The sequence below is a fragment of the Lissotriton helveticus genome, chromosome 7 (genome assembly GCF_964261635.1).
Source record: "Lissotriton helveticus chromosome 7, aLisHel1.1, whole genome shotgun sequence".
NCBI lineage: Eukaryota > Metazoa > Chordata > Amphibia > Caudata > Salamandridae > Lissotriton > Lissotriton helveticus.
The window spans coordinates 278,436,546-278,453,021 of NC_136068.1; the positions used below are offsets into that span (position 1 = coordinate 278,436,546).

At 46.4% G+C, this 16,476-nt stretch overlaps 1 protein-coding gene across 6 annotated transcripts in view; it reads right to left on the reverse strand.

Annotated features, from left to right (window-relative positions):
• Nucleotides 1–5,931, reverse strand: part of BCAS1 (brain enriched myelin associated protein 1) — a 531,445-nt gene extending 525,514 nt beyond the window's left edge. For 5 of the 6 annotated variants that reach the window (XM_078652059.1, XM_078652057.1, XM_078652058.1 and 2 more), the window contains exon 1: nucleotides 5,729–5,929. The gene's annotated coding sequence lies outside the window, so the exon portion shown is untranslated. Of the gene's footprint in view, nucleotides 1–5,728 lie in introns of all 6 variants that reach the window. The other variant, XM_078652060.1, reaches the window with a different exon arrangement.
• Nucleotides 5,932–16,476: the final 10,545 nt, after the last annotated feature.

Here is a 16,476-nt window from a genome sequence, read left to right on the forward strand (position 1 = left end):
GGGGAGCCAATTTAAAGCCATTTCAAACATAGAATCTATTTTCTCTGTCTAGCTAAACATTGATGGTGAAGTGCTTTTGCTCCCCAGTTTGGGGTAACAAGTGCTTGTTGGAAAGTGCCCTTATTGCAGGGTTATCCCCAAACTTTTTGATTTTTCCTCCTATTTTTCTTGACCTTTTTTTCTTGGCTATAGGACTCTGGGCACTTTACCACTGCTGATTAGTGCTAAAGGGCATATGCTCTTTGTGTAAATTGTTATTATGATTGGTTTTCCATGATTGCATATTTGATGTTACTGGTTACCCCATAGTAAAGTGCACCGGGTGTGCCATGGGCTTGTAAATCAAATGCTACTTGTGGGCCTGCAGCACTGATTGTGCCACCCACACAAGTAGCCTTTCAAATGAAACTCAGACCTGTCACTGCAGTATATGCGCCCAGTTTCTGCTATCGGAGCAGGGCAGGGGGTAGTGGTTTGCCCACTTCTAAGTGCCCATGACTGTTTGGCTGGCCTTCTCGGGCTGCCCAAAACAGTCATGCGCACTTTCTCTGTTCTCCATGCAGGCTGCATCACAACCTGTGTGGAGAACATACCCAGGCCCCATTTCCTGGCTGTCAAACCAGGACGCTCTGTCCAATCACAATGCTGCGTTGCAGCATTGTGATTGGTCATTGGGGCCTGGCTGTGCTTCCTATTCCTCAAGGAGAGCGGGAGCAGAGACGGGGGACCCAGTGGCAAGGAAAGTTTATTTATTTTTATACTGAGCACCACCCCCCTTCGTCCACCCCACGTGTACAAATACTTCACCCATAGCCTTTGAGATAAGCCTGTCTGCTCATGCCAAGCTACGGGGGTGGGGGGTTGGGGGGTGAGCAAGGGGTTAATCTAAAGTGTGTACCCCCGTACCCTGATTAAAAGCAAGGGTCCCTACTTGGACAAAGTTACCTATGTCTGCCAACTACCTACCCCCATTTCTAACAGCTGTATAAATGCATCAAAACAATATAATTATAATATCGTGGAAAAGCAGTAAATGTTGGTTTTATAGTAACTTGTGTAGTGACCCAGATTTTGATATGGGCCAATGGAAAACCCTATACTCTTTTTGCTATCAAGCCACTGTCTATCTACATCATATAGACTTTCATATGCATTCGAAAGCTAAAAGGCTATATGACTGGGCCTACCACATCTTCCATAATAATAAACCTGTGTTTCATTCTTAGTTAACCAATGCCAAATAGGATCTAATTTTAAGGGAAGCGTCCGTACCTTTGTCGAAATGTGCAAACGTAAAGCATGTGATTTAATATACAAAACGTATCCATAACTCAGCACACCCTATTTACCAATTCAAAACTGCTTTTAGCAGGTGCCTGACTTTGGCTGTTGGGAAGCGAAAAAGGGTGCGAACCTTTAAGAGCACGCAGCTTTTTATAATGATTTCCGCATCGAAAAACAAGTTTGGCAGGTGCGCTGAATACAGTCTACGCTTCCAGGACAGATTACCTTCACAGAATCCTCCCGGCAGGACACACCTGTTCGGTATCAACAGACAGTAGCTGCAAACCACACATTTTCAAGAACACTGCTTATCCTGAGGTGGAGTAAGTTGATACTTGCCGACGCCGCAGTCACACACCTCTGGAGACTGGCGTATCCGCATTTTTGCATCCGTTGTAAGAATGTAACTTTGCTGCGCCACTACTACCAGGAAACTCTTGCGTATATGCAAAAGGACGAATAACCAAATATATCCGCAGTGCGAGCTCTAACTTAAATGCCTCACTAAAAACAGAGGCCGGTAACAGGTTAATTAGTTTGCCAAAGTGGCCAGTATGAGAAATTGAGCAGAAGGTTCGAAGGCGCAGAGGGGCCTGGCCAGTGTGCCATATGGCCTGTGCAATCAAGAAAATGGGCGTCGTGGCTGAGGTTTGAATTGTAATATACACAATAATTGACATGTTCCTATATTAAGTAAACTTAAAATGGAAAATGTATGAATAACTTTCTTTTAGAGCTATTTAAACTATTCCTGCACGATTATATTAGCTAACAGAGGAAGAGTTGTGCCTTTAATAAATAATACAGTGCCCAGCGCCTGTCCCTTCCAAAAGTTCTAAACATGCCCATATGGCCGGTATTTTTTTCCTGAGGCAGGGGCGAACTCTAGCCCTGTCGCATGGCACTCATGTTCTCGTTAACTGACAAAATAGGGTTTCATACAATACAAAACTGATCACAGATTTTTCTTATCACTTTGAAATTTAGCTTTGACTAGTTTTCTGCACCAGTGTGTGGCATTCTAGCTTCAGAAATCGCACAAGGAGAATTCCTTAAGTTTCGAGCATAACTGACATTTTAAAAATCAGAAAGAAGTCAGAGTGGCAACAGGGTTATTAACGGAAAAACTGATTTTTTAGTGCAATACTGACATGACTTTAAACACTTTAGGGCCAATTCACAAAGGTACTCTGCTGTGTGGCGGAGGACCCCCAGTCATGGCGCGGGCTCCGCAATGGGTAACTCGAGTACGGATGCCCTGCCACGACAAGAGTGTGGAAGTCCGTTGTAAATCAGGCATCCAGATCGGTTCATTCACTACCAGTGGTTGCAATCATCTAAATGAACTTGGGTCGGTCCACCATCAATATCTCACGTCCACAGAGCCATGATTGTCAGTCCATAATACATGTACAGCTCCAGCACTCACATTGTCTATCTACTTGTCTACCCCAGTTTCAAATTCAGCATTTACACAGCGAACATATCTCTGCTGTCAGACTTATCCAGGAAGGAGCTGAAAAGGACCAGGTGTATGGGGCCTGGCAACAACTACACTAGCTTCCAGTCCAAGAGAATGAGTGGAGACTAGGTTGTTCTACTTACACACGTGTCAAGAATTGAGCTCCCAGCTATACTCAGGAAATACTCACTGTGTACAAACCACCAGAAAGCTCAGCATCTCTGATCATCTTTTGACAGTTTTTCCCTGAGTTCACCTTAGGCTCCCTCTTACCAGGGCCCGAACTTTTGGAACTACTCACCCAAGGGTCTAAGGAAATCAGCCTCCTCAACTGCCTTTGTTAAAGGGCTAAACTCATTCCCGTTTAAGGCTGCATACATTACCCACGCCAACCACATTATCATTAACATTTGAGCTGCAGTTTAGCAGAAACTTGTTTTTAACTCAAAAAGGCAGCTTTGGTTGACAAAGATTCAGCATTTCTGAACATTCAGTCAACTTGACGCTACTACTTAAACAAACTGGTCACCCTGCACCCATGGTCATCTTCTGAACACCCCCATATGGGTAATGTTCTTCTATAATGAGATCTGTTGAAGAAAGGCTGGGTCCTACTCCAGCTGTAGAGCCTAAATGTGTTTACATACAGAACCAATATTATTACAAAGTTTGTTTTAACCCTCATGGGCTCTCAAAATTCAGGGCATCGTACACGCTGCAACACTCGCTGTCATGGGTCTTAAAAAAATATGATAACATCATACTTAGTCTGATGGGACTCCAGTGGCTTTTCTTGCCAGCCATACACCATGCTCAAAACAACTGTATCATTTACAAAGCTATCATGACCGGCACCTCTGCCTATTTGGCTGATAACCTCACTGCCTCCCGTGGCTCTTGCCACACTTGCAGCCAGGGTGCCATCAGACTGGAGATGAAGTAATGCAAAAAAAGAACAAACAAGATCACAAGCCTTCTCCATCTATGCACCCAGCATCGAGAACAGCATCTCTGTATCAATTATTGACTCAACCCTGCTCCAATATAGGAAAGTAACTTAAGACACACCTCTTTAAAGAACACTACATCCTGACTCTGTAACAGTCCACTTTCACTCATAGAAAGCATTCCTCTGCCCTTTGCCTAGCTTTGCACAACACAAATAACACATACTTATATACCACATATGTGTTCCTCCAACAAAAAATACAAACATTGCATCTAGTCCACAGGTTTCCCAATTAGAACCCAATGGTGGTTCCATTACACAGATTGTACCAGTGCCAGGGCAATTTTGCAATAGGGACACCTTCCTGCCCGAAAACAATCCTTAGCAAAGATATTTAAAAAATTGAGATATTTCTCCTTGTTGCGCCTCTATCGGGAAGGGGTACAATTTTGATCCGTTCATAGGTTTACTGCTCTTGGTAAATATGAGAATGAGGCAAAAATCATTTGTGATTATGTGGGAACACCCACTTTTCACCCATGTAATGCCTTCCCGGCGCAGAGTAAGGCAAGGCAGTTACCGGCGCTGCCTTGCATCACTCCAGATTTACCAAGCCACGAACAGGCGAGTAGCTCCAGGGGGGTTGTTTGGGGTGTTACAACCACCTATAAAAATTATTTTGTAGTAACTAGTTGGGTACAAGTGCTTTCAGTCGGATAATGTTAAGTGTTTGTCGGATTTCACCTGGGACTTTGACATGCTTACACTGACAAAAACCCACACATTCTCTCTCATCTATGTTTTGAGTATATTGTGTACTTCCTAACAATCTGCACTCCTCACTCTTTCCACTGCCCCGTAAGCCCCCCTCAAGTCCTGCTTCTCATATAATGTGTTTTATTTAACAAGATGTCCCAGAGTGATAGTTGTGAAATCTGAAGCTCACACCGCCACCAAAAATTCTTAATAAGCTACGCCCCTGGCCAAGAAGGACCATGCAAGGTGGCTTTGCGTGGCTTGGTAAATCTGCCCTAAGGATTGCGCTCCCTTGCGTCACTCTGCGTGATTAAAGGGCAACACATTCATTTGATAAATCTCGTCCCGAATGTTGGAGCAAAATTGCACAGGCGCAATCAGTAGAATCTGGAATGAGGGGCCACGCCATGGAAATGTGTGCATGGCAAAATGTTTTTGGCTTATCTTAAAACAAGTGAGAAAAATAGATCAGAGGTAGTATGATTGCTGGATCCGATTTTACTAAAAATCCAACAGCACAACAAGGAAAATGGAAAAAAGGTACCGCGAAATGTTTACAAAGAATTGCGCCCCAATGACAATATCAGCTGTGGTCGCAAATATGCTGTTTTAGGACAACGCTAAGCTTTGTGCCACGATGAACATGTGAGCAGGTGGTGTCTTGTGTGAAATTTGTACTTGAGGCACACACCCTCCAGCCCACCTTTCCATACGCACCATCTGAACTGTGTGATTTGACAAATATGAAAGGCTACGCACGGAAATGTCATGCAGTATCACGTTTCTCCCGTTTTGCACGGATTTGTAGGGGCTCGGTGTTACACAAAGGCATTTGGCGTTGTGCTTGCATCAAATTTCGGTACAGAAAAAATCTTCTGCATGACTAAGGTGATTGGCACAGCTGTTTGCATCACATTTACATTGCGCGAGCACCTGCTCTCATCCATAGTACATCTTGGCCGCGAAATGCACTCCATTTGTACATTAGCACTGGTGTCAAAGCCTTTTGTACACATGCGCTGATACACGTGCATAAACCATAAGTACACTAACTCCTGCCTCGTTTTTCAGGTCTTGCTACGCAGGAGCTTTGAATTGCTCACTGACTGCGCCAAACCTCTGGAAAAAGTCATCCAACCTGTCCTTGAAAGCATTTTGTACACGAAACTGTTAATGGCATTTGAATCGCTGTAAAAAGTAACATGAAAGCCTTTACGACCTACCACGCAGACTACGTTCCCGGAAGAGAGGAGCTATAAGAGAGAACGCGCACTTACCTTTCAGGTGTTTTCCAATGAGGGAGAGATTCTTCCGAGAGCTGCGGCCACCCACAGGCGTTACAGCGACGAGAAGACCGAGGAGCAGTGCAGAGCGCTTTACCGGTCAGGTTCAGTCTCGGCTGACTAGGGAGTCAGTGGCACTCAGTCTGCACCTGCTGTCCAGCCAGGCACTGGGTGTAGTTCGCTAAACACTGAGGGGTGGGGCACGGGCACGCCGGGCAGAAATTACAGCTGAAACAGAAAAACTTTCTCTTGGTGCGTTTAAACTTATCTCAGCAATGCTTTCTATAAGGCGTAAACAAAACAGCGAGTTTGTGTCCGTTCCTGGGTTAGTCCTGTTAACTTTTTTATTTACAAAATGGACGGTGTGTCTGGCTTAAAGTGAAAACGTTCCGGGTGTTCTACTAAGTCGATTAACTAATGGAATTTGAGCGTGATATTTAATTTTAGCGTTTCACACTAATACAGCAACGTGCACAAAACTGCAATGAAGCATTACATTGTGTTCCCTGTCATCTGACAGCTCAGAACACACCAAGCAATACGAAATTGCTCAACGTGTTTTATTGGTTTTATTCCCTGACGGTCGTTCTCTGTCATCAATAGTCATAGTTCTGTTGTGCAAAGATCCTTTTGTGTGCTCAATTTTTAATCAATGTCACTCTCCCTGCCTAAAGTAAATGATAAAATGCTGATCTGTCTAAAACGTGACCTGTTTTCTGAAAGGGTGATAGTACAGGCCATTGGTGTATTCCTATGGATTACAATATTATTATATTCAATTTTTCTCCTTTCAAGAAATTAGTGGTGCTGGAACAATTATCAGAGTGTAGGTGCTGCCATTATTGTTATATCGCTGGTCATTGGAACTGTGAAAAGTTCAAGCATCACACAAAACACAAGTGCAGCAAATAAGCCACACCCATTCAGATGGAGAGTGGAAAGCAGGGGATGTAGCTTGGTAAGTAAGATTGTGGGCATGTAAGCTTCAGATTTCCAAACATTCATACTTGGCACAGAATGTTAAAATATATTATACGACAAGCTGGGCGCACAATAGGGGCTACAGGCGCAGTGGAAAGGGAGAGGTTTGCAGATTGGTAGGGGAACTAAGTGGGAAAAAGACATTGGGGATATTCTCAAGAACGTGTGATAACCATTGCAAAAGTAACTTAACGCAACTTTCAACATCACAGTCTATTGCAGGAAAATTACGCTATTTTAACTAAGTGTTCACGACACGGAGGCACCATGAGATAGGCCCCCGACAATGTGTTAAATGTCCGCGATAAAGTCAACGTGACGCCGCAGAAATGCGAAACACGAACGCAAAAAGGCTTGCGATGAGGCAAATCGCGATACAAAAAGTAGTGAACACCAGCGACAGACCTGCAAATCCCACACGTCTGGTGGGAAAATGCACTATAAAAACAACAAAAAGAACACACCCAAAACAATCCAAAGTATGTAGCAACATGGATGCACACGGCCCATGTGCAGAGGCCAACACTAACCCCACAAGCCCCACAGACCACCAGCAAGGAACAATGGGGTCGGGGAAGGCCAAGGAGAAGAGGGAGAGGAAGACGGGGTGCAGTCCGCAGGCAAACCAGATCAGCTTCACGGAGGTGACAAAACACTACCCACAACTGACCCAAAATTTGACTACCGTGAATGCAGTCGGAGTGTCGAGGAGGTCAATGGAGGAGGCCAAGAGGCCCAGGCAGGAAGTGGGAGTCCTGCCCCACTGGAGGATCTGGAGGAAATGGTGGCCACAGTCATCAGTGTGGAGACGGTTCAAGGAGCTGGGAGTCTGGACACAGCTCGAGAGGACCTAACAGAAAATCAACAGGGCGAGTAACGACCAGGGACTTGGGGGACAGGGGAGATGGGCATAATGGCAAACATGCACAACGTTGTGTAGCACACTGCACACCCACAATGACCCTGGATCATGTCCCTGATCCCTGTGGCACACTGCAGCACACACACATAGCAAGAACAGCACATCCACATTGACGACAATGTGGTACAATGTGCAACCCTGACACTGCAGGCCAGAGGACACAACTGACTCCGTACATGTGCAGAAATAGGCCAACTACATCTAACAGAACAGGAAACGGTGAGATGGGAATGTACGCGTACAACCACACATCTGTCATGTAGTCCAAATATCCACTGTCCAGCATCAAAATCCCAAAAAGTCACAATGTTCATTGCCATACAGCCTGCATGTAAATATGGACAATGCGCCAACATGCATGTCAACACAATGTTAACATGCATGTCCCCTTCACATTGCAGAGAGCTAAACAACACCTCCAGCAGAGCAGACCAGACAACTCATCAGTAAGGCCGGAGCGGACCACCACACCTTCGACACCAATGCCCTACAACAGCTCGTGGACATCCCAGGCACCCCACCACCAGGGCAGCCAAGCTACATAGATGAGAACCCAGCCCCAGCACAGACCACACAGCAGGAAGCACCCGCAGGCAGGGGTGGCTCACAACACTTCACCGAGCCACACATGCCATTCCAATGCCAGGCATCAGAATTCCAAAAGGAGGTGGCGAACAGGTGCGGGTGTCGTCAGAAGCCATGGAAGATGAACAAGATCACATATGTGGGTTTCTAATACCCTTCAGGGACTACCTACACCCCACAAAGGAGCGCCACACTGCCACAGAGACACATGCATATGCACATTTCCAGTACAGAACCACGTCCAGAGGCACACAATTATCAGTCACACACCCACATTGGCTCAGTGTACGACGGCCCAGTCCACTCTTCTTATGTATTGAGTGGGTGACGACAAAGCTACATGTCAAAGCTCTAACCCGCTGCCTGCGTTGACATGTCTGCATCCGCTGTACAAAGCACAATGTAATGTCGTAGGGGGCAGGGCCCTCATGCATAGAACATGACCACAGGGACACACGCAGATAGTATGAGGAACTAGCTATGGGCACATGCGCCCAGCCCCTTTATTGGCAGGGCCACATGTACAGTGACACCTGTGCTGGATGTGTGTGGGGTGAGTGTAAGCCAGCCCGCACAGAGTGGTTGGTGCTGGCAACAACCTGAACAGTGTATACCATTAAAACGGAAACTGAAAACACCAGCATAACAGAGTAAAGTGCTGAGCAACATGGAGGTAAACGGAGCAAGTACAGAGGTCACCCAAAATGCAAATAGAAGCGTCCGTGAGTTGCAGTGCACTGAGGTTGGGGCACTAGAGCTGAGCGCGCTCATGTGATGAAAATGTCTTATATTGTGTCCCTTTGGGATATACCTGATGCAGCTGCAGTGGGGTGCGTTACACCTGCATCATCTCCCTCACCATCGTCCCAGCTCTCCCACACTGCCTGAGTTGACATTGCTGCGCAACCTCTCCACAGCACAAAACTCAATCAGTAACGGTCCATGGGTTGTGGTGCACTGAGTCAGTGGCACCTGGAGTGCTGAGTAGGGTATCAGGCTGATGATGGCATCCACGACAGGTGTGAGCAACTCCATTAGTCTGCCAGTACCACTGTTTTGACTCTGGCAGATGGCGGTTGGAGATGGTCCTGGCGATGGTGGCATATGCCTCCTGTGGTGATGCCACGTCGGGTCGATCAGTAGTCGATTGGATATGTGAACCCTGGTGGACCGCAGTTGAGGCCGGAGGCAGCGGACAGCGCAGGGCCACAGACACGTGGCGTTGACGACCCCAAGGCCATCGTCTTAGAGACCATCCAATATTCAATCAGACAGGGTCCCTGACTTGGGCTGCACAGAGTTAGTGGCCCTGGATGCACAGCAGCTGGCACAGGCACACCGCCACGGGACGGTGACTTGCATTCCACTGAGGTAGGATCACGGGGACTAGGCGGGTTCTCAATGGTGTTCAAGGGGACTGTCACGGGGACAGTGGAAGGTATCCTCCAGGTTATGATGCAGAGGGCAGTATTCGTCTGGAAGCAGCATGGAATGCTAGAGCCTCCTTTCCACCACCAATTCAGTATCAGCTACATGAGGATGAAGACAAACCCCTAGTCCATAGACTCAGACACCACCAAAGTTCTACCAGAGAGTGTCCATGAATGTCGGGGAACAGACATAGTGGCACCGGGGCTGAGAGGGGATGCAGTCTGCGATGATGCCGGTACAAAGATATGAACTCCCCCATTGCTAAATTAAGACTCAGTCCCAACTGTGTGACCTACTCGAACGCAGATTAGGCCGGAGGCAGCAGTCAGCAGTGGCCCACAGCCATGTGTCATTGGCTCGTGATGCACAGAGTTAGTGACACCAGGACAGTTGTCAGTAGTGTTCGATCACCTCCGTTACGATGATCCTTTTTTCCTCCTGATTGCAGCACGTCATCCTCTTACACCTCTCCTTGCGTGCGATGATATGCACTCTACCTTTGAAAAATCGCTACTCAGTTCCAATTGTGTGACCTATTCGAGCGCGGCGTAGGCTGAGGGCAGTAGTCTGCGTGGGCCCACAGACAGGTGTGGTTGTAATGCTATGTACAGACTTGGTGGCACCACATCGAAGGGAGTATAGTGATATAAACTCAGCCATAATTAATGTTCTCTGCCATGGTGAAATCAAGACTTAGTTCCAAATGTGTGACCTACTTGTCTACTGTGTCTGCCAGTGGAGTACGTCAATGAGAAAGGAGTACTGCAGGCCTGTGTTGCGGAGGCCGTGATGGTCTGGAGGTGGCTTCCAAGGTCGCGGGCCTCGGGCTTGGAGCTTGCACCAGCATGTGGTGGGCCCTCTTCAACACACGCCGGTGTCGGCAGGTGGGCATTGAGGCCTGGGTGCGCAGGGGCGTGCAAGACCGTTCAGGCACCAGCGTCCTGGAGTGCAGCAGGTGCACAGGATCGCTGGCAACCCCGCTCATGGTGACGCTGTCAGCATCATGGAGGGGTGAGAGGTGCTGCCCTGGCAGAGACGTTGGGCATTCGGGAAGAGGACCACGCCCAGAGTTAGGTGCCTTTTATTCACACCCTTATGCCAGCCTTGCTTATGCTGGGCCAGCCCACTCCGCTCACGCTTACTAGGGGGAAGTAACTAGCTACATTTCCAAGATCTTCCCCACTGGCTGGGGTGACATGGTTGTGTCCACTGTTGACTACACTCCAAACACCAGCCATGTGTGTCGACATTGATATGTGTGTGGTCTGCACACTGCAGTCCGGCCAGCACATCCAAGCCACACTTTGCATTTTGTACATTCTCATTCATTGGTCACTTGCCTCCTTCGCACATGCCTGGACCCCACCTCTTCACACATTCTGCTATTGTGTGGCTAAGGTACCATGCCGTTGATGACTAATGTACATGTCTGGCCCTGGTTCCCACAGTAAGTTGTGCTGTCGTGTCTGGTGGGTGTGCATGTTGTTTGGCCTTCTGTATGTGAGCTTGTGACGTGTGCATTCCCAGTGTTGTGAGTTGCATGATTGTAGAGTTAAGGTGTGTGGTGTGTTCATTTGGTATTTGCCAACGAGCAGTGCATTTCTGTGGGTGCTATCCTGGTAGCGCTGGTTGATGATGGACTGTCGGAAGATATAGGGATCACGCACATTGCCTGGGTGGTTGGCGAAGACATTGGTGGAGATTCCCTGATGTGGCTCTGAGCTGCATGATCGTTGGCTTCATGGCATATGTTGTTATTCTGGTGTGCTCTAGGCTGGGCTCCTTTTTGTGGTGCAGGCTGCCATCCGACTTTGCACCAGGTCAGAGCAGGTGTTAATTTCTTGCTGGTAACCCGCCTTACCGCATTTTTGGGATCTTATCACCTATCTGGCGGGTCATTGAGAATGTTGCGGAGTGGTGTTGTTGGGGGTTTTGGCACGGGAACGCCTGCTCTGCATCTCATCAGCGATAATTGCAGGGGTCATCTGTGGTGATGTTTTTTGCGGCTGCTATCGCTGGTAAACTGGTGATATGGACTGTTAGCACCAGCTTGTGAATGGGGCAATAGATGTATCACCACTTTGGCTGCGATAAAGTGCCGTTAACTCAGTGATAAGTCCTTGAGAATATGCCCCATTATTTTGTGAAATACCAAACATTTTTTACGTTTTTACAAACAGATGGAGGGAGTGTGTGTGCATGTATGTCTCTGTGTGCAAAACTTCATGGTGAAATGCAGCAGACACCTCATCATACTCAACTGAAAGCCCCTGCACCAAGCTATTTATCAACAAATACATTTATTAGGGGGGTGTAACACCCCCCTCAATCTATGCTCCAGGTGATACTGGTAATAAGGGTGTGATATGTAGCCAGTGGTGTGTTTTGGACCACTGGTTTGGTTATAAACAGTCATTTACAGATGGCACATTTTCTGTTAAAATGGCCAGAGTATTTGCATGGACATGCAGTTTATATGTATAATTATTCAGCTCACAAAAGATAGTGTATATATATATATATATATATAAATCTTTATTCGGCTTGTTCACAATGGAAAAACCATAAAAGAAGCAGAAAATATCATACAGTGCAAAAATACATATATTACGTAATATTTCATATAAAATTCATTTCACAATTAAAAAGAAGAGTCAATCAAGAATGTGCCGAGAGCCGCTCAAAGTGAACTTGACGAGGATTTTTAAAGATTGTTTCTGTGTTTCATAATGGATTTTAAAAAACTACTAACAAAATAACAGACATTTTCCGTTTCCAGCATTTGCAGTCTTAAAAGAGCAGGTCTGCATTGTCTCAACCCCCAAGATCTTAATATCGGTAATAACCAGATCTTTCTGTGAGCTTGATGGAATTTGCAGAGCAGGATCACATGCAGATTAGACTGTGTTGATGAACCATCACATGGACAGGGCGGGAGAATGGCATTCCAACAGTTTTGTGACGGAAAGGTAACCATTCTAAAGAAGGTGTTTAGCCTAAATCTTGTGATTAACATTCTTTCGTAGGTTGATGTTTGAAGTACCAGATACGGGTGAATGTCATAGGCTAGTTGAATCATATTTGCATGGATAACTGCCGTTTTTGATGCGTTAGATGCAAGTCTTAAGGATTCCAGATGACTTAGTGCTTTCTGTTTGAGGTCTTTTTTCGAAATGTCTGTTATAGTTACCGGATCCAGGTAATAGTTCTCTGAGCCTAGATCATTAAAAAAGTTTCTAACATATAAAAGCCACTTTATTTTTGTGGAATTGTCCAAGTTCATTGAGTCTGCAATGATGGCTTGTGTCAATGCATTTTTGTCTGACATCCAAATGCGGCGCCACAACATCAGCGGTTCTATTTTAATTAGGTCCTCTATGTAGGGTATGCCTAGTTCTAAATGCATTGCATAGGTTGAGGTACCTTTGGGGGTGGCTAACAGGAATCTTAAAAAGGCGTTTTCTGCCTTCTGGATAAGACTAATGTCGGTGTAACCCCAGACTCCCGCACCATATGTTGCGATAGCCTGACATTTGGCGTTGTAGATCTTGAGGAGCTCCACTGGTGCCCTTTTGCCTAGTCTCTGAGAAAAAGTTGTTAGGGCGGCGATTGACCTCTTGAACAAATGTGCCCTTGTGTTCACTGCTGACTTCCAGCTAAGTTGGTCGTCTATCATAACCCCTAAATAAGGATATTGGGGGGTAGCTTCAAGCTTTTGGTTATTGAGCTGTATAGGTTTTATTCTTTTTTGGCCTCTACCAGCTGTCATTACGAACGTTTTTTTCACGTTCACCATTAGGTCGAGGTTGCCCATGAAGGTCGTGTACCTGCTCACTGCTTTCTGGAGTTCGCGAGGTGTTCGTGCGAGGATAACAGCGTCGTCCGCGTAGAGCAGGGCTGGGATCAGGCGGCGATTTATGCGTGGGAGGTCCTGAGCCCCCTCCAACATCTCCCCCTCCAGACCATTGGTATAGAGTGAGAAGAGGAAGGGGGCCAGGACACATCCCTGCCTGACCCCACGCCCTACGCTAAACGGCGACGTCAGCTCTCCATTTACGCCAAAGCGCACTCTGGCCGTTGCTCCGGTATAAAGCTCTCCTAGAAAGTCCAAGAGAGGTGGATCTACTCCTAATTGGGCTAGGACCCTCCACAGCTTTGCATGTGAAACGCAGTCGAAAGCTGCGGAAAGGTCGACAAAGACCATATAGATCTTAGTTGGGGTGGCCTGGGTGTATTTGCCCATTATTAGGGTGAGGTTAAGGACCTGCTCTAGAGTGCCAAAGCCCTCGCGGAAGCCAAATTGAATGTCAGAAATTATGCCCCGGTCCTCGCTCCACTGCTGAAGACGCTCTAGGATCACTCTCCCCACTACTTTCCCGAGCGAGTCCAGCAGTGAAATAGGCCGGTAGCATTTTACATCTTGGCGGTCCCCCTTTTTAAAAATGGGGACCATTATTGATTTGGTCCAAGAGGTTAGGATTCCCTCATTAGCGGCCGCTATACAGACTCTAGTTAAGATGGGGGCCCAAAGATCTAGGTTGCTTTTAAAAAGGTCCATTGGGACCCCATCGGGTCCTGGTGCCTTGCCAAGTTTGCTGTTCTGCAGTGCCTCCAAAAGATCTGGGATGTCGAAAGGCACCAGGATGGGGTACTGGGCCTTTCGGGGTAGTTGTTCTGTTGATGAAGTATTTTTAAAGATGGCTTCAAAGTGAGAAACCCATGTATTTTCGTCGATAGCGACCTCTATTTTTGGGATACCTGTTTCCGTGAGATATGGAGTTCTGACTGTGCGCCAAAAAAGCTCGCTGTTTTTTGACACTGCGCCTTTGTGGAGGTCATCCCATAGTTTTTGCTTAAGTTGAGCAGTTCTCAGCTTTCTTTCCCCTATATATTGACGCCTCAAGAGTTGGATCTGAGCTGCGTTTCGCGGTTTAATATGAAGTGCAGATTTTAATTTTGTTAGTGCGGCTGTGCAACCATGATTAAACCATCTTGGTTTTATAGAACGGTTTGATTTGGGTTTTGAGGTGAGTAGGTCCTTTATGGAATCTAAAATTGATTTAAAGTTTATCAGAACTTCCTTATGATTAGATGCAAGGTCAAGGCATTTTACAATATTTGGGTAGGTCCGAGTTATTAATTTTTTCGTTATGTCTTGCGGATTAATTTTTGCCCATTGATTGTGAAACCGTTATGTTTACCGACCTGGATTTTGTTCTGTATGAGAGTGGTCGCCATCTCCAATTTATGGAAGGAGTTGGATGGCATAGAAATCTTAATTGTTAAGGCTGAGTGATCACTGAGGGGGTTAGCAATGACCCCAAAATCTTTAACTTTGTTCATAAGGTTTGGGGAAAGGAGTATAAAATTTACTGTAGTTTGATGACCTCTACCTACATAAGTCGGCGTGTATTTATTTGGGTCTGCTTCCGGATGGTTTACAATGTGCAGATCCAAGTCCGACAGGACAGTGTTAATAGCATTACCCAGTTTATTATGAGCAAAGTGCGGTAATGGTACATTAAATTCGTCCACTATCCCGCAGCACAATAGGTTGGTCGCTGTGCAGGGGTGGAGATTGAAATCTCCTCCCCAGATTAGGTTGGTTGCCTTATTTACAGATCTCCAGTGATGAACTTGTTTTAATTTATCATATAGGGTTGTGAGGAGAGTTATAAAGTTTTCTTCCGGTAAATTATTATATAAGTTGGTCAAGATGATTATTTCTTTATTTGCCAGGGTTAGTGCAAGGATTTGGTGGTTAGCATCCTGAGAGAGTGTAACCACTTTGTTAAGTGGTAGGGTGTTTGCAATGTAAATTATTAATCCGCCTTTCGGTCTGCCCATTAGGCTGGTTAATGCTGGAATGAAGAAGGTTTTGTAACCTTGTAGATGTAGTTCTTCTAGTGACCATGTCTCTTGGAGACAGATTATTTGATATGGGTCTAGGAACTTCTGCGCGGATCCATCCTCGATTTTATTTCGGAGGCCTGCGGTGTTCCAGTAAAGAACTGTAATTGATGAAGAGTCATCATTTAATTCTTCTATTGAGGTTATGAGTTCCTTGTTTCTGGGATCTGAGGAAGTAATAGGGAGCTGTGGTGACGGGGATACGTGAGGCTCATTTGAAGTGATCTCTGTTGATGGTCAGTCGACCATTTCTAGGCCACTGTACCTATTGTATAACGGGATGTTATGCCATGGATCCCACCGGGATTGACCTCTGAATGGGGGCCATTGCGAGTGGGGTTTTCTATCGTCCCATCGTCCACCCTGGTGGCGTTGTCTTACTGTGTGCCAGGAATAATCTGGCTCATATATGTTGGGGGGAGCATGGTATCTAGGGTTTGGTAGGTCGTCCTGCCTGGGGAATGGAACAGACCAGGGAGGCTCCTCCTCCTGTGTGAAGCGGTCCGCTTGCCTAAATGGATAAAAGAAGGAAAGTGACTTGATCTTAATTCCTCCATTTGAGGTGATATCTTCCCACGCGCAGACATAGTCCGCTATGCGTGGGTCCTCAAAAGTGATCGTTATACAATCCCCGGGAATGGTTTTTCTAGTACTGCCCACCCACGGTACCCTTGCTACGGATCTAATTCTTCCGCGCCAGGTAGATGGGATCGGGCGGTTGGTCTGGAGCCAATGCTGGGCCTTATTTTTTAAGGACCAAGCCGGTTCCGAATTAGGATCCGTTAATTCGGGTACCCCGGCCATAACCACCACATACGGTGAGGCCTCAGGAGGGAAATCTGCTGGGAGTCGTGAGGGGCCAGGATTCCTTGCAGTATTTCTCTTGGGCCTATCCGAGGGGGTTTTTGGTGGT